Here is a 19792-nt window from a genome sequence, read left to right as displayed (position 1 = left end):
TATTTAGTGCTTCCCCTTTAATGTAGTATCCAATCTCATCCTTACAACAGCTCTTGGAGGTAGATAGTACAAAAGGTATTTCCTTTCACAAAGGAGGAAACTGAGGCTCACACTGATAAAATAACTTGGCAAAGGTCACATAGTAAATGGTATGGAATGAACACAAACCTTGATCTTTGGACCCAGAGTCCAGTGCTTCCTTTTGTATCTGTGTTCTACTGGCTTTTTAAAAAGTGTATGTGTGTGAATATGCAGGTATATATGTATGTGTGTCACCGATCATCATACATCCAATGCCAGAGGCAGGACTTAACATGTTATAATGCATGTAAATGTAGATATCAAACACACATGTGCACAATGCCTACACATATTTATGGAGCTTATGTTTACATGCATATGACAGTACTACATACATGTTCAGTGTGCATATGTAAAATGTCAACATGTCAAGGACCCATGACTTCGTCAGTGTGTTAACTCCAACTTTAAATATGCAACATAAGTTGCAACAGATAGTCTCAGAAGGTTCTCTGGAGCTCAGAGGAGGTCAGTGACAATCAATCCTGTGTTTAGAAAGCTAGTAAGGTATCCCCAGAAATTTTTGATCACCAGTCCATCACTCTACCCACTATGCCAGTGGTATCCAACTCAAATAGAAGTGGGGGCCACTAAACAGTAGATTAGGATCCCCATGGGCATATATTGACTTAGAAAACCACATATTAACATTCTCTATGTTTTACGATATTTTTATCTATTTTGTTAAATATTTCTGAATTACATTTTAATCTGGTTTGTGCCCCACTTGAGGCCCACAGGCAATATGCCTGACACCTCCACACTATACAAAGCTACCTTCTATGTATATGAATATCATAGTCTCTATGTACTAGTGTTTATATTACAGAAACAAATAACACAGGCAACAGAAAGGCTATGACGAGGATTCTCAAAAGATGTTGAAATTGGAACATTTGTAGAGAGCCTGGTCAGGTTCACCAGACTTAGTCTGAGATAATTACAAAGTATATCATTGCTGCTCTCTGCTGGTCAAAAGCATTATTCTCTTACATGAAGTGAAGCAGAGATGATGCAGATGTGAAGAGGGAGAAAGCAGTGAAAATCTATTTCTTAGAAATAAATCTACCCCATGCCATAAATGCAGTTAGGATGATTGCATAAACTACAAGAAACAGTTTTTCCCTTGATGAAATAGATGCTTTTGAGAGTCCCTCCGAACATCAAGATAAAGTACATTGTTACTTACATGTGTATACACACATGCATATGTGTATGTATGTACATATATGCATGCATGTATATACATATATATGTGTGTGTGTGTGTATATATATATAATTCTAGTTTCTTGAACTCTTGAGTGACTGGCATGATCAATTTTTGCCTGTACTATGATAACTTATACTCAGAAAAATGATAGTAAAATTGTTCTTGAGCCATTTATGAAACAATTTAATCTTTTGCATATTTTATTCCATTATACAACTTTGATATTAATCTTACAGAAAAGCATAGTGGGAAGAGCATTTGATTAAGCCTCAGGAAAACTGAGTTTGAGTTCTAGACCTGAAAGATATTAGTTCTAGGCCCTTGGATTAGTCCCTGAACATCTATGGGCCTCAGTTTACTCACATGTAAAATGCATTTGATAATACTTATGTTGCATCATTCAAAGAGATTTTATGAGGATGATACATTATCCATCATCACATTATTAGTGTCATCATTATATCTACATCAATATACTTCTAACTTGAATATTTGCTTATCCATGGTCTTGCTCATTCTAAAAGGACTCACTACTACCTTGGCCATTGTGAGTGAATTTTTTGGTCCCAATTATTCTTGAAGATAAAAGGAGTAGAGAGTACTGGGTACAAAGCCAGCCTCTGCGTTCAAATTCTGCCTCTGACATGTACTAAGGTATGTGAATATGGATAAATCACTTAACTTCTAAGTGTCTCAGGCAATTCTTTACAACTAAAAGTTACAGAAGAGTTGCAAATCTGTATCAATTGAGGGATTATCTACAAATTTTAAAAAACACAAATCTCAGAGATGATAATAATAGCCAACATTTGTAAAGTGCATTAACTTTTACAAAGCACTTTACACAATATCTCATGTTACTTTTTACAGCAACCTTGTCAAGTAGGTACTCTAGTATTATATTCTGGAAAAAATATCAGAATTTCTAGTGCTTCCCGGATGTCTATGTCCTAGCCAGACTCTTTCCCTTCTGTCACCTCCATCCACTAGAATATCCTGAATCTGAAACTTTGTGTCCTAGAAGAGAAACTTACATTTCCCTAGCTTGTTGGCAATTCCTTTTCTTTGACCTCTATGGTGAACAAATAATTAGATCGACTTGGAGAGGAGCCAGCCCTTCCCTCTAACACACCTGGAGCTTCCTGACCCCAGAGGTGGTGGAACAGTTGCCTTAAGAAAGTAAAAATGGATTTGGAATCCCAGGAAGAGCTTGGGCTGAGGTTGTACAAAGTCCTGGGAGCAGTCTCCCTTGAAAGGCCTGGATATCTCTCCTCCTAACATCACACGTGGTCCATGATGCCTGAGATTCCCTAACAATATTTCTGGTTGTATCCCTTCCCTGATCTTCCCAGTCCCATTTTAGAAGTGGTAGCCCTATCTATGTATGTGTGTATGTCTGTAGGGATGGCAAGCTGCCTTCTACTGGAGGTATCAGCTCCAACAGGGAAAATCATTTAATTGTCTGACCCTTTCCTTGTTATACTATGTACTCCATTGGTTGTTTCCATGAAGGGCACATGCCCTTCCCTTGAATAAAAGTGTATATATTTTTTTCACTTTTGACAGGACTATTTTTATCGCCCAGTTCCAGCAATAGATTCTGACATACAGGTATAAGATGAGGAAACTGAGCCTCAGTGAGATAAAGTTTAAGAGATTTGTTTGTCATCAGACAGCTACTAAAAATCACGGCCAAGATTCAAACCCTAGCCTGAGAGAACAGCTTGAAAGTTAGGGCTTGTGATATGCTTTATTAGAAGGAATATTAATGCCAATGAGATCACAGAACCTGGAAGCACTGGAAGTATCTGATTAATCAGAACTCACCATTCTTTTACTGACCACTTGCTAGCAGTTTGAAAGGTATATCTAAAAAAAAAAACCCACAAACAACAGCAAAAACAAACAAAAAAACAAACAAACAAACAAACAAAAAAAAACCCTGGCTTTCTCACCTTATATTTAAAGTGTGTTTGCTAGAAAACACAATACATGGTTTCCTGAAACCTTCATCCGTTGGTTTTGTGTCTCAAAATGACCTGATGCCTGGCATGGTTAATGTGGAATGGTAATAAAACATTCAAGTTTATGACCCAACAACCTTCTGTTCACAACCCAATAATTTGTCTATTGAACAAAAAGCCCCCAAAAAACAAAACCCAGGGGACTGTTGGTCCTCATCAAGGAGCATTAGCAAAGGGCAATTTCAAATAAAGCGATAATGAGGAATAAAAGAATAAAGACAGTACAATGCACTGCTCTTTTAAAGCTCTAACGTCCCGTAATGAAGATTAACAGTCTCTAAGGTTTATTTGCTCAGCAAAGAAATGATTAGGCTAGTTTTCAGCCAGAAGCTATAAAATGGGACATTATCTGGTTGTCAGAAATCTAAGCTTTCCAGCTTATTGATTCTTGCCCTGACAGTCTGGACATCTCACAGGTAGGCTTATTGATATATAGGGTTCTTCCAATCCAAACCATAGAAGCCAAGTCTGGGCACTCTGGAGACTGTTTCCTTGTCTGCAAAATAGCGGTACTGTTTATGTTTCCTGTCTTACAGTATTGTAAAGCTCAAATGAGATGGCTTATCTGGGAACATGCTATGAACTGTAAAATCCTTAATGATAATTCACATTTATTTCAAATCAGAAAGCACTTATTAAGCATCAGCTATGTCCCATTTAATGTTTACAAATGGTTTCTTCACGACAACCCTATGAGGTAGGTCCTCCAAACATCGTTACCCCTACTTTTAGATGAGGAAACTGAGGTTTGAGAGGTTAATTGACATGACTATGATCACACCTAGCTATAGTTATCTGAGGTGGAATTTGAACTCAGGTGTCTTGACTCCAAATAAATGTATGCTACCCAGTACACCTCATGATTATACACATTATTTGTTTACATTATTTAAAAAAAATCTTATTATTTAATAACCCATTCAATTCCTACTCTGATGCCACATCACAACATAGAAATAACCCAAGTGTGTTCAAAGCAATTTCAGTGGTGAACAAGCTCTGATAGGCCCCTCTCAGAGAATTGGCCACAAAGTATTGAATTTTCACAACCACAGGAATTCACACAGAGAATCTAAGGTTGGTAGGGGATTTGAGCTGCATTGGTAGAGGAAGTACCTCTTCTTAGGAAGTCCTAGATCCTTGAAGTAAGGATGAAAACAGAGTCATGGATGAACAGAAAGTGAGGTTGATCTGGTTTTGTGAAACCAGAGTCATATCAGGAAGTCCACTGAGGGTTAAGGCTGGTTCTAAAATTTCTTAAAAATGGTTATTTATTGAGTTGCTACTATATGCTAGGCTTTGTGCTGGGCCTGAGGGACATAAGTACAAAAAATGAAAAAAATCCCTGCCTCCACATTTCAGCTGTGGTAACCTCATGCTGTCCCCAGATGTATAAGAGAGAAAGAGATAGAAAGAGGAAGGGAGAAGGAAAGAGAAAGAGAAAGATACAAAAACACATATTTATGCACATATACATACATAAAATGTGTGTATATATTCATAAATGTGTTTATGTATTTCTCTATACATACACATACACACATTACTTTCTGCCAGTTACAATATATGTGCCTTATAGGTAGGGATTGTTCATTTTTTTTGTACTTGTGTCTCTCAGGCTCAGCACAAAGCCTAGCATATAGCAGCAACTCAATAAATAACTTGACTGATTGATGAGGCACAGAGGGAGATACTAAACAAGTCTGAAAGTTGACCGGTTGTCGCTGTTCCCTGTTGTTTATGGAGAAGTATTGGATTCTCTGGGTTTTATCGATGGCTGCTTAAGTAGTTAGTCACCATCTGACCATCCAGTCATGATATACTGGCAATTAAAACCATCCCTGACTGCCCCAGTGAACATGGACAGCATAGCCAGTCAGTGGTACTGATAGAAAGAGAGCCTGGCCGACCTGACTCCTAATACAAAATCCCTGTGTGTGTTTCAGGTAGGAAAGCAAGCCTTTCCATGTCCCTCAGACTGAATCATATAGAAGGACTCACTATTCTGCATATATGTATGGCTGGACTGGGGTCACACAGAAAGGCATTGGTCTCTGTCTTGCTCCAAAAGGACAATCCACATCTACTGGCCAACAGAGAGCAGCAGTGCTATACTCTGAGTGCTTCTAATGAGAGCAGAAAGTTAGAGGCCCATAAGTGACACTGCTCTACCATCTATTCATTGCTCCCTTTTTGCCTCATTTATTAGGGGATATTTTTCCCAGAGGCCTGGTACCATAAGATCTAGGGCATACTCATTTTTCATTTTTTAATACACTGAATACAGCACTATAACATATTCAAAGGCAGAACTAAGAGGATTCATTCCACTCCTCATTTTCTATCTGTGAATGTTTTAAACTATTTACATCCCTGGCATACTCTAGGCATTTTGCAAAGATTGATCTGGCTCTTGGGTATTCTCTTTATGGGGGGGTTGGGGAGAGCCTTGAAACAAAAACTGCTATACCAGAAATATCTCACATGGTTGTGCAGGGGTTGGGTGGAAGAACTATTGGATTTGGAATAAAAACCTGACAGCATGGGCTATGTTTCCCACCCCCCCCCCCCTTCTTTGGATCTTCCTGTGCTGAGCATAGTGTCTGGCACATACTACATGTTCAATAAATACTTAATGACTGACTGACTGACTGATGTAGGTAGGCAGCTTTGGTGTAAAGTAAATTCTCAATAAATGCTCATTGACTGACTCACTCACAAGCACAGATAGGTGACTGGAGGGTAATAAAAAGAGCACCAGATTAGGAATCAATAGACCTGGATTCCAATCCTGGCTCTACCACTAACCGGCTGTGTGCCTTGTAAAAGTCATTGTCACTGTCTAGGCTTCAGTTTCAGCATCAGTAAAATAAGTAAGCCAGTCCTTTGTGGTTCAGCCCAGTTCTATAGTTCCCTGATTTTATAATTTAGGTCTCGGCTCCTTTATTATTTGTGATTTGGAAATAGATCACTCATCCTCTTTGAGCTTTTAGTTTCTTCCTCTGTGAAATGGCAGCATTAAACATTGTTCTGCCTACACATGATATACAGGGTTGTTGAATGAAGAGCAATGAGCATATTGTGCACTTTGTGACACTAACATACTACATAAATTAGGTCTTGCTCTATAAGCAGAACTCACTTTCTTCTTGCCAAGGTAAACAAGGTTTTAAAACAAAAGATATACCAATATTTTCTACTGGCTGGAATAGAGGAAAGCAAGAGAAGTTAATCTTCTACTCACTATATTTTAAAACATAAGCATAATGAAGAAACAGGAAAGGCTTCTTGCAAAAAGTGGGATTTTAGATGAGACAAATCAGGGAAGCCATAAGGTAGAGATAAGGAGGGAGAGAGTTCCAGATATGGAGGACAGTCAGAGAAAATGCCGAGAGAAGGGAGAAAGAGCACCATGTAGATATGGGGGTTGAGAGAGAGAATGAAGAATCAAGGATGACATCTTGGCTTTGAGCCTGAGTGACTGTGAAGATGTCAGGGCATTAGACAGTAATAGGAAATTTAGGAAGAAGGGAATTTTTTTGTGGGGAAAAGATAATGATTTTAGTTTTGGTCATACTAAATTTAAGCTGTTTAATAGATATCCAGTTGGAGATGTCTAAGAGGCAGTTGCGAAAGGGAGTTTGGAAATCTGGAGAAAAGTTAGATATGGTTAAGTAGATCTGATAATAATTGGTATAGAGATGACGATAGAACCAATGTGAGCTGATGAGATCACTAAGGGAAATAATAAACAGAGAGAGAAAGCCCAGGAAGGAGCCTTGGGGGACACCCACCATTAGTGAACATGACCTGAATAAGATCCAGCAAAAAAGATAGAGAGGAAGTGGGAAGACAGGTAGGAGTAGAGAGAGCAATACCCCAAAAACCTTGAGAGAAGACAATATCAAGGAAAAGAGAGTGATTAACAGTGTCAGAGGCTGCACAGAGGACAAGAAGGATGAGGACTGAAGAAAGACCATGAGATCTGTCAATTAAGAGATCATTGGTAACTGCGGAGAGAGCAGTTTCAGTTTAATGATGGAGGTGGAAGCCAGAGGACACTGTGAGAGGGAAGGGAGTGAATGCATCCATTGTAGATGACCTTCTCAAGATGTTTAATCAGGCAAGCAAGGAGAGAAACAGGATGATAGCTAATGAGGATGTATGATCAAATGAGGGATTTTCAGGGATATGGGAGGCATAGATGTGTTTATAGGGTGTAGGGAAGCAGCCCCTAGACAAGAAGAGATTGAAGATTATTGAGAAGGTAAAAAGGATAAATGAGGGGGCATCTTCTGGAGAAGGAAGGATGGAATTGGATACTTTTAAAAGTAATGGGGTTTGCCTTGGTAAGGCGAAAGATCACTTCTTCATCAGAGACAAGGGTAAAGGAGGAGATTGACTGTAAGTCTGATATTCTAAAGACCAGTCAAGCTAAATTTGGACAGGCTCATTACTAGGTGGCTAAGGGGGGAGGATTTCTTTTGGGTCATAGCAAATCTCAAAGACTATCTCTTAAGCCAGGGAGAGGTTGAAGTCCGCTTCAGTGGAAGAAATATCCAAACAACTGATATTATAGATCTTTCAGATATTGAAGTACAGTTTGAAGAAAAAAGTTATAAGGAAAAGTTTGAACACAGGGGAAAAACAAATGCTTGTCTCTATATAAGAATATACTCTCATGGGGTTCTCAGTGTTCCCTTTCTCCATTGTATATGTCCTGATATATAACTGCAATAGTTCAAGGAATCCAGTTGCTGAAATCAGAAGGGAATGAATACTTTTTTGTTTGGATATTCAGTCTTCTTCCTTTGAAAACTCTTCATTCTTTAATGTATGATAAATAGTTAATATGTTTCAGATCTCTGGAGATCAAGTTTTCTTTTTAAAAATTCTGATCTGTCTCTTTCAAAAAACAGGTTTTTAAAAAACGAACAAAATGCCAACCACATGGAATGACTTCACTAGGAGCCCTTATTTGGGTATTTCAATAACTCCCACAGATGATGTACTGTTGCAATCAGAAAATGCAGAGTATTTGCATGAATAGACAACAAGAGAAACATCCAGAAGATAGAGGAGAGGGGTTGAATACATTGTGCCAATGATAGAAAGCAAGCCTACCAGCTGGAGAACAAATAAGGTACCCACATGGCTGGCTCAATGAATAACTTGGTTCTGAATGAGCTGAAAAGCAGCTTAGGCCACCTGAAGCTGGGGGGTGGGGGGTGGGGCGGGGCTAAATCGCAGCTAGGCAGATTCTGTTTTGTGTTTGTTTAGAAGCTGTAAGAATTCCAGAGCTGTGGGCCTCTGCCTAGTGAAATGCAGACTTCCAGCCAAGAGTCTAGCTATCTGGCTCTAGCCCCTTGATCGCAGCAGGTCCTTATGAGATGTGAATTGGGGGAAGGGGTTGGGTCTGCTATCAGTGCATTTTGGATCTTGTTTTTCAGGGATGGTCTTCTATTTGAGTTTGGTGTAGCTAGTGACTGCATGTTGCGAAATTTCAGAGATTCCAAAGAGGCCTATGCCCCACTCTAAAATTATATCCTTCCCTTCCTCTTCCCCTTAATATACTTGATAAGTTTTCATGTCTATAGCTCAAAATTTGTGTTCCTGTTAAGATGCAAATTCTTTTTTTTTTTTGTGGATTCATCATCCATTTATTCCTTAGGGTAAATGGATTTTTTTTCAGATTTAAGAGGGGAAACAAGGGTTGCCTGAGGGTATAGGTCTAGGCTAACAGAGGTGAGAGGGGAAGGATATGGTCACACATCCTTTTTAAATATCCAGACCCTGAGATGGTCTCTTTTTGCTTCCTCAATGACTCTTGGATGAGGTATGACTTCTTTTTTTTAAATTTAAAAAGCTTTATTAAGAATTTGACAATCATCAATATACAAAGGGAAATAAAAATATGATTGCACATTATAATATGCATCTCCACTGTACCACTTGATTTTTTAAGTATAAACAAACATTAACATGATAGTATCAATGCTCTCATTCTTATCTGGGTCTTCTTCTGGACTTTTGTTCTCTTTTATATATTTTCATATGCTTCATTAATGCATTATCAGAATTTAGAGTATTTACAAAATATATTAAAAACAAAGATTTGAGAAAAAAATTACCAGACAGGCCAAAGTAAAATAAAATTCCAGTACCCTTCAGGGACAAGTGTTAAAACTCACCAAATGAAAAATATTGTAGCTGAGTAAAGACTGTTGAGAACTGGTTCTCTTCACATGGCCAAGGCCAGGTGATCTCAACATACTTTCCTTCTCTGGCTCTCTAAAGTCACTTATTTATCCTCATAATTTTGCTAGCTTCTTTAGTATCTTCTTCACCAACTCCTCTGCTTTCTCCTCATCCTTTATCAAAGATTCTCTCAAGGGCTGGTCAATGTACCTTTTTCTCTCACTTAGAAAGTTCATATACTAGCTCAGTTTCAATTATTATTTATATATAAATTATTCCCACATCCACCACTTGAGTCTTGTGATGTGTGACTTCTAAAGAATAATAGTCTTTTCTTCTCTTTTCAATGTGTAAATATTGGATCATCATTTATAGCTACACTGAGACTTGTTTTCCTTTCTTAAGTTTCTTTTGTCTGCTGTATTTGAAAGACACTTCCTAGCTCTGTTTTTTAAAAAGAATATTTATGGGCATATTTTGTCCTTCAGAGTTTGCCCAAGGCTTGTCTGGTCAGAAGACATCCAGTCTTCCATATCTTCTTTCCACATAGACCACTAAGGAAGCTGTTAAAGGAGTCAGCCTTATTCCTTGGTAATACCATGTAATGATCTGAGGATTAAGGAAAGGATTAAACTCTCTTAACATTTTTCAAATATAATATAAATGTTTGACTGTTAAACAGAAACCTGGGAATGGTAGCAGAACTTAAGAATGAATTCAACTAAGTACAGAAATGTATCTAGTGTGTTTTAATTTTTCTAATCCTTGACAGATGTAGCTAATAAAGCATGTGTATCTATTAGCATCTGAAAGAACAACAAATATATTCAGTGCTCACTTTGTGCATGTGGTGGGAGGGGAAGACACGGGAAAGAATTAGCAGACATGACCTAGTCTTCGAGGAGCTAGCAGTGAGGCAGAATGAAAGGCACATGAAATAAATCCATTCAATAATCAATACCATTTATATCTCACTCTAAGGTTTGCAAAGCACCTTACATGTATATTATCTGATTTGATCTTCACAAGTGCCCTGTACTATAAGTGCTATTATTATCTCCACTTACAGATGAGGAAACTGAGGCCCATAGGGGTTAAGTGACTTGTCTGGCATCACTCCACTAGTCAGAAACAGTATGTAACCTCAGGGCTTTTTAATTCCAAGTTCAGTGTTATATATACTATGCCACCTAGTGAGAGTAGATTTAGAAAGTGAGGCATCTGCCTTTACTGCACAAAGCTAAAGGGCATGAAGAAAAAAAAGACATAAAATCATTATATAAGGCACAGTTTTGTATTATAGCCTCAGACACAAAATTAGAGGTAATAATAATTGGTGTTCATATAGAGTTTTAAAATTTGCAAGGAATTTAACATCTATCGTGTCACTCAGACTTCACAGCAAGCATGTAATGTAGGGACATAGGTATTATTGTCCCTAGTTTAAAGTGAAGGAAATTGAGGTTCAGAGAGGTACATTTAGTGAGTCAGCGACTAGCACATCATAGGTTTGTTTTTTAATAAATCCCTGTTGATCAAAGTAGTGTGGTTCTTTGGAGTTAAACTGAGATCAAATTCTGTTTCAGATGCTGACAATGTGACCTTGGCCATCTCACTAACCTAATACTTAGTTTTATTCTATGGAAAATGAAGGAATTCAAATAGATGTTTCTGAGATCTCTTTCAATTCTAGTATCCTGGGCCATGCCAAACTCTGACCTGGCTATGAATCCTGTCTCCTCTTTACTACCTGTCCTATGTTGGCAAAAAGTTTACTTCATCCCTCTGGGCCTTGTTTTTGCATCTATAAAAAGAGAAAGTTGAACTACATGACTTTTTTTTTTTTGCTAGGCAATGGGGTTAAGTGACTTGCCCGGGGTCACACAGTTAGGAAGTATTATGTGTCTGAGGCTGGGTTTGAACTCATGTCCTCCTCAATCCAAGGCCAGTGCTCTATCCACCAAGCCACCTAGCTACCCCAAACTACATGACTTCTGAGGTCCCTTTCAGCATTAAATCTATGACTCCACTGCTTGTCCACTTGCCCCTGGTCACAAAGAGAGCATGTGTCAAAGGCCAGGTGTTGAACCCAGGTCTTCCTGACTGGTTCCAGTACCTGATGCCTATGGCATACTGCAGGATCAATGGTGAATCAATAGGTGGATTTTATGATGGGCTATGACAGAAGACATATGTAGAGATTCTGAAATAGATTGGTAGCATCACCACACAAATTGTTTCCATCACAGAAAAATAAGATAACCTCCAATTTGTAGAACAAATAGCTTCCATTTGCATAATATTTTATGAAACTCTTTTCTAGTCATTGTTTCTTTTGATGTTTACAACCAGCAGGACAGTCATAATTACCTCCACTTTTCAGATGAGGATACTGTGACTTGGCAAAGTTCATCCCACTAGCCAGCGGTGGAGCTGGTATTTCAAAACAAATATTCTGAGTTTAAGTGAAGTTTCATTACCATGATATCATTTGTATCTGACCCAGCAGCCTGGCTTCTAGCATCAGAATGACCCACATATACATAGGCTAGGAATGTGTTTGGCGATAAAATGAAAACTCTATAACTGACAAGATTTTTGCCTACAAGTAGAAACATTTACACTGGGAAAGTTGAAGCTGTTCCAGTTTCAGGAAACACATTTAAAATGATAATTCATAACAGAATGAAAACAAGTTTATTTTTTGCATAGATATTTCAATAAATAGCTCTCTGATTCTTATCAATGCAGATACTCCTAACAATGAAGAAGGCACACTTCTTGTCACCAGTCTGTAAATCTGCAGTAAACTGGGCAACTTCAAATGAATCTCTTGACATTGCTTAGATACCAGCAGAGCACATGGGCTGACCCCTGGCTGTACTTCATTCTCGCTATATGATCAAACCAAGGATCAATCAACCAGAATTGAGGAAGTACCGACTATGTGCTGGGAACTGTGCTAGGTGCTAGGGTATCGATATAAAGACTGAAATAATTCCTGCTTAGAGGAAACTTACATTGGAGTGGGGGATAAAGGTCTGTCTATCTCTCTGTCTGTCTTTTTCTCTCTCTATCTCTATTTGTCTGTCTTCACCTCTTTATCTTTATCTCTGCATTATCTGTCTTTCTATCCATCTGCCTCTCTCTGTATCTCTTGATCTCCATCTATCATCTGTCTCCAATATTTAGCTTCTTTCTGTCTCCATCTTTTTGTCTACATCTCTCCATTAGCCATCATCTATCTTTTATCTTTCTGTTTTCATCTATCTCTATCTCTCCATCATCTATCATCTACCTACCTACTTACTGTCTTCATTTCTTTATTTTATCATCTATCGATCATCTCCCTCTGTCTTTCTCTTTTAACGTATCTTTATTATATAGCTTTCTATTTATATCTTATATCTATTTATCTTTCTATGATCTATTTATCTATAATCTATCTGTATCATTTTGGCTACAACATCATACTGCTGACTCCTATTAAGCTTGTAGTTAGTAACCTTCCCTGCCCCAGACTTTTTCAGACAAATAGCTACCTAAATATAATTCTCCTATCTTATACTTGCAAAGTTAATTTTTTTAACTCCAAGTAAAAAACTTTAACATTTATCTCTAGTCAATTTCACCCTAGATTCATTCCTTTTTTCTGGCCTCTCAAGATCTTAGATCCTGACTATGACACAAAGTAGTGGTATTTAGAAAATGAGGCATCTGCCTTCATTGCACAAAGCTAAAGGGCATAAAGAAAAAAAAAGAGACATAAAATCATCATCTGCTATTGAGGCCTATCTGTCTATATCCTATCTATCTTTCTCTCTGTCTCTCTATCTCTCTTTATCTCTGTCTCCTTATCATCTGTCTTTCTATCTATCTGCCCCTGTCTCTCTATCTCTTGATCTCCATCGATCATCTATTTCCATCTATCTTCCACTATTGGGAAATGGAAATTAATGGGAAATTAAACAGATAAAAAAATAGTCAGCAGTATGATCTAGTGCTTAGCATAGTGCCTACTGCATAGCAGGTTCTTAATAAATGTTTATTGATTAATTGATATGGCAGACAATAAGAGGAAAACAATCTTGGATTGTAGTAAAGAACGAAAGAACAGTTTCCAGGAGTAAGGTGGCAATAATACTATCGCATATCTTGGTCAGATCATCTCTGGAGTATTGTGTTCAGTTCTCAATGATAAAGTTAAAGAAAAGTATCAGTAAGTTTAAGAACACTATAGGATGGCAAAAATGGAGACAAAAATCCTCACTTGAAGAATTTGGAGGAATGTCATACAGAAAGATAAAACTTACTCTCTTTAGTCAAGGGAAATGGATGAAAGTAGTGAAGAGGCAACTTTAGGCTTAAAGTCAGGGAAAAAAATAAAACAACTTCCCTATAACTAGAACAATCCCAAAAGAGAATGGATTGCTTCAGGAGATAGTGAGTTTCCTTTTACTGAAAGTCTTCAAGCAGATGTTGGATGACCACTTGTAGGATATGTTGTAGTCAAGGATTTTTTTTAAGACCCAGATTGGACTATATGGTCACTGAGGACTTTTCCCACACTAAAATTCAGCGATGGACATCGACATTTTGATTCTGACACCTTTACAGTGTTAATGAGCCTATTACCCTGCCCAGTTTCACAAATGCTGCATAACATTGTGAATTAGTATTTTACCACCAACATCAGGACATTCTGCCCTTTGAAACAGTATATGGCTATATGTGTTTCTACAGCTGATAAGACTCCTGGAAAAAAATAACAAATGCAAGAAAACATCTGGAGATGAGGTGCACACAAAGCCAAGCATTCATGTCGATCAAGCCCCTGGATGGCAATTGAGCCTCTGATCCTCCTTTTAACTTGATGTTTTGATGACCTGAAGACATCCAAAGAAGGTATATCCTGCTTTCTGTTCCTGAACCTGGATGATTCCTGTACCAGTCAAATACTTTAAAAATAGTACTGTGCTTCACTAATTTTATCTTATTTAAACATGAAACAGTGAAGTGATACAATTGGGATGCATTCATTATTCATGTGTGTGTCTTTTTTCTGTTCAGAAAGTGCTGTTCCAGGAAAAGAACTGGACCAAATTCAAAAGTTAATGCTGGAGAAGAAACAAGGAAGTTGAAGTAAACAACATTAAGGAAGGGTAAGCAAAGTGACAAATCACAGCAAATAATTGACAATTTATTCCTACCAAGCCAAACAGCACAATTCAATTTGCTAAATTATTTTATTTATCTCTGGGCAGCAATGTGAATGATCTATCTGTTTTGATGAGAACTCAAACACTGCTCAATGGAAAATTGCACTGCTTCCAATACGTCAAATTTAGATACAGTTAAAGAAGATGTGAATTAAATTGGCTTTGAGTGTAGAGCATTAAAAGATGAATTGTCAGCCAGGAATTTTTTTTTCCTTTAGCATAAAAAAATCTTATTTGAACCCGAGATTTCAATGTTTAGCTTAAGAGGAGTCAAACAAATGTGCAGATTAAAATTAAAATTTATTTAATTCTAAATGCTCTAAATAGTTAAGAGGATCAAGATGAGATAAATCTTCTATGTTTTATTTTCACAGTACATATTACACTGTTCTGTTGTAAACTAGTGGTTTTAGAATTAATAATCTACTTAGCACCTCAGTGATCTGAGAAATAATTCAACAACAATTCAATCTAACAGATATTTATTAGTGCCCTACTATGCATATGGCACTTTCAAACACTGAGGATACAATTTTGTTTTTCTTGCCCTGACAGACCTTGTAATTTAGTAAGGGGAGGTCAAATACATTGACAACTATGATAAGTTGAGATCTGATGACACATAGTAGCAGTACAGTACAGTGGCCTGAAAGCTTTAAGGGTGGAGTCTTGAGCTGGTCTTTAAATGAAAGGTAAATTTTGGCTTAGCAAAGGAGGATGAAATAAATCTTATAGGCAGAGAAGAGATTATTAGTGAAACCATGGACATAGGAGTGAGATAGACATTTTTGGGACACAGTAAGAAAACCATATTGGTTGTAATAGATAAGTTACTTTGTGAAATAGTGAGAGATAACAGTGATGTCAATCCAGTTGATAGACCTTGAATGTCAGGATATTAAGTTTTGACTTGGCAAGAAGAAATCATTGTAGGTCCTTAACTGGGGGAGAGACATGAAGAAAGAGGTATTCAAGAACAAATAATCTAGTTGTGGCATGTCAAAGACTTGAACAGACATTACAGGCAGAAAGAGTATCCAGGAGGCCATTTTGGTTATCACTGTGTTGATCAGGACCAATATAGATATTCTGGAAATGAAAGAGAAGGGCTGACTGAGAGAGACATTAGAGAAATGTTAAACTAACAAAATGTGGTATTAACTATTTGAATATCAGTAGTGAAAAAAATGAGCTAATATGTTAAGGAACTATGTAGTGTTATTGACAATAAAGGCTGAGTTTGCAAGAGTAGTCAGTCTGTGATGGAAGATAATGCTGATTCTAATTTTGGATATAATGAGTTTGAGATAATGATGGGATATCTAAACAGATGTCATATAGGGAACCTAGAGTAACATATCAGGAAACTCCTAGCATCAAGTTAATAATGGAAGCCTATATAGATGACTTGAAAATCTTTCAGGAAAAATGCAAAATCATCTAATGGGAACTCCCCCTTGTCACATCCACACAATATGTGTGTCCATAGTTAAAAGCCTTGCATGTGCCAGTAAAACTTTTTATACAGGTATTATTTGATATTATTTCTTTTTTTTAGTGGGACAGAAAATTAGAAACAAACACTACGGGTTTAAAATTCTCAGCCTATAGTGATTTGTTGACTCATCAAAATCTTTGGATGAATTTATTGGGTATTGCCTCCTTTGAGGTTGGATGACTACTTGTTGGAGGTGTTTTAAAAGGGATTCTTGGTCATGGAGGATATGAGGCAATATAATACCCATTTATTAAGTGCCTACTATATGCCAGAAACTATGTAAAATGCTGAGTAAACAAATAAAGAGAAAGACAATCTCTGCCTTGAAGGAATTCACAACATTAAAGGGCAAAGATGATATACACAAGGAAAAGGAAAAGTGGGCATGACTGGAGGGTGGGGGGAAGTACATGAGTTGAAATCAAGCAGAGCAGCTGGTGACAAATGAAGGAGCAAATTGTTCCAGATGGTCTTCGAAGTATTTTCAAATTCTGAGATTATGTGATTCTTCATTATATTCCATTATTTAAAACAACTCTGGGAAACCCAAATCCTCTACAGAATATTCCATGATAGTTTTCATGTATGATATCAAACATTTATTAATGTGCTATGTAAAAACTGTGCTAAGCACCAGGGTCACAGAGAAAGGTAAAAAACAGTCCCTGCTCTTAAGGACCTCACAGTCCAGCGGAGAAGACAACATGAGAACAACTATGTATGAACAATATTATGTGTATATATATATATATATATACACACACACACGTATGTCTATGTATGTATACACACACACATTCATACACATACATGCATACATACGTGTGTGTGTGTGTGTGTGTGTGTGTGTGTGTGTGTGTGTGTGTGTGTGTGTGTGTGTGTAGGATAAGTTGGAAATAATCAGCAGACAGAAGTCACTAGAATTAAAAGGGTTTGTGAAAGGCTGCTTGTAGAAGGTAGAATTTTAGTTGGGACTTAAAGGAAGCCAGGGAAATGAGGAGGCAAAGATTAGGATGCAGAGACTTGCAACTCACATAAATCTAGCTGTGTGGATCTGGTTGTCATGTAACCCATCTTGGTCTCAGTCCTCTCATCTGTAAAATAGGGATAGTAATAGCACCTCCTTCCCAAGACTGTTGTGAGGATTAAATATTTGTAAAGTGCTTAGCACTGTGCCTGGCACAAAGAGGCTGATTAATAAATGCTTCTTTCCTTCCTTCTGACCCAAAATCCAATGTTCTTCCCATTGAACTATGCCACCTTGAACTGTCTCTTATAGAACTATATGCATAGTTACTTGAAAATATTTCGATAGTTTGAATGAGGATTATGACTATGACTTAATAGTACTTTTCCATATATTTAGAAATTGAGAAATTGGATAAATTTGTGGTTTCCATTTTGGGAGGAGGAAAAATGGATAACTAGAAATTACAGTGATTTTTGGTTTCTAGAAAGGCTATTGGTCTTTTTGAGTTATTACCCTACCTTCCTCAGCAAATAAAACTATATCTAAGAGATGGCATGGTGTGGTAGGAAGAGTAATAGATGTGGAGTCAGGAAAAACAGTGTTCAGATACTATCTTCTACATTTATTAGTTGCGTGACCATAGGTAAGTCATTTGCCCGCATCTCTCCAATAGATATAATGATAGTATTTACCTAAAATTGTTGTTGTGAGGATAAATTGATATAACATATAGGAAAACTTCTCAAACCTTAAAGTGTTACATAAATTGCAGCTATCATTATTATTCTCACTCTGTATTGGCTCTAATTATAAAGGTGGGATTATAACTAACCTAACATGCTCCCAGGGTAGTAAAACAATCTACTTTTAAAAAAAAAGCTGAGATTGTGACAGGATCAATTTGTTTGACTGTTTGATCTTCTATACACAAAGAATAGAAACTAAATATTTTTTCTTTTAGGGAAAAAAAGAAAAGATGAAAAGAAATGTTCTATGCCACACCATAATAATCACTATCTTTTTTTGCTTTTAATCTTTGTCATTAAACTTACCACGCTTGACAATATGATGTTGTCATTTGAGGAGGTCTAACAATGTTCTCTGGCAGCAACGGTGAGGCAATGATCTCTAGGAATGGCAGAAGGGGAAACCAGTGCTCTCTTTTTGAACAGCAATGGTGGGTCCAGCTCTGATTTCTGATATCTCCTGGCTTTTGCAATATGGGCCAGAACCTGTGTTTGATGCCTGAGCATCTACAGCCTCCTATCTCCTGCAAGGTAGCAACCAGATCCATAAATAAGAATTCTGTGCCCAGGGCAGGAAAGCACCAGGGAAAGCCAGTGAAGCTGATACAGAGGAGGTCAATACTTTTTTAAAAAATTTGCATCATTTTAAAAATTTTCATAAATATATATGTGCAGATATTAAAATGATACATCATAATTTAATAATTTATTGAAAATTTGTATTGTTTTTTCCTGGCATTGAAATTTTGATGATACATTATTGCATCATGTAGCCATATAGTATTGTATTGTAAACAAATCATTACATAGGAGAAGGGCAGAATCAGGCTGGGGTACAGAAACTGGGATGGGGAGAAGGAAGCATCATCTGGCAGTTTCCTATTTAAACTGACTATTCTTTTGCTAAACTGTCTTCTGTTTTTGGCGCTTTAGGATGACAATACCTTCTAAGTTTGGCTGCTGCCGTTTAGTCAATTAGTCCTGTCTGACTCTGTGACTCCATTTGGGGTTTTCTTGGCAAAGATGCTGGAGTGGTTTCCCATTTCCTTGTTCAGCTCATTTTACAGATGGGGAAAATGAAGCAAACAGGGTTAAGTGACTTGCTCAGGTACACTAAGCTAATTAAGCATCTTAGGCTTCATTTGAAATCAGGTCGTCCTGATTCTAGGCCCAGTGCTCTACCCACTGCACTGCCTAGCTGCCCTGCCTAACTTGGGCACTCTGGTACAAAGCCCTAGTACTGTTAAATGTGACTGTGGTAGGGATTATGGAATTTTTACCTTGGTGGCTTCATTGTCTAGCACAAAAGTTCCCAAACTTATTTGGTCTACCATGCCCTTTTCAAAAAAATATTCTGTTCTCCCCTGGTAATCTACTTTCTTTAATTGTTTTTTTTTTTAATTTGCATCATTTAAAAATTTTTCATAAATATATATATGTGCATATATTAAAATGATACATCATAAATTTAATAATTTATTGAAAATTTGTGGTGTTTTTTCCTGGCATTGAAATTTTGATGATACTATATTTCATCATATAGCCATATAGTATCATATTGTAAACAAGTCATCATAAGCACATGTTCCTGCTGATGGATGCTGGACTTGCTGTCAAAGGGCAACATGCTCACATGCCAACACTTATTTGTTAAGACCTGTCAGCAGACTTGACCACTGATTGGTTATAACTTGCTTTTTTTTTTTTTTGGAAAATAATGTAATCACTATGACTTTAACTCTGTTACACAACAGATGAAACATGTACAAATGGTTTTTCAAAATTTTCTTCCCTTCTCTTCTTTCCTTATGCTTCCACCTCCCCCTTATTTTTATTCAACACCC

General features: G+C 37.2%; 1 protein-coding gene and 1 long non-coding RNA gene across 2 annotated transcripts in view; one reads left to right on the top strand and one right to left on the bottom strand.

Moving 5' to 3' along the window:
• KCNIP4 (potassium voltage-gated channel interacting protein 4) overlaps window positions 1–19792 on the bottom strand; it is a 502065-nt gene that overhangs the window by 362560 nt on the left and 119713 nt on the right. The gene's annotated exons all lie outside the window — the stretch shown is intronic.
• LOC110212594 (uncharacterized) lies at window positions 8365–14671 on the top strand. Its single transcript, XR_002325712.2, has 3 exons — window positions 8365–8460; window positions 14259–14420; window positions 14586–14671. It is a non-coding gene; the product is annotated as an uncharacterized LOC110212594 (long non-coding RNA).

The sequence above is a fragment of the Phascolarctos cinereus genome, unplaced genomic scaffold (assembly GCF_003287225.1).
Source record: "Phascolarctos cinereus isolate Bilbo 61053 unplaced genomic scaffold, phaCin_HiC Scaffold_9;HRSCAF=440, whole genome shotgun sequence".
Classification (NCBI taxonomy): Eukaryota; Metazoa; Chordata; class Mammalia; order Diprotodontia; family Phascolarctidae; genus Phascolarctos; species Phascolarctos cinereus.
This window is presented reverse-complemented; position numbering and strand designations above follow the sequence as displayed.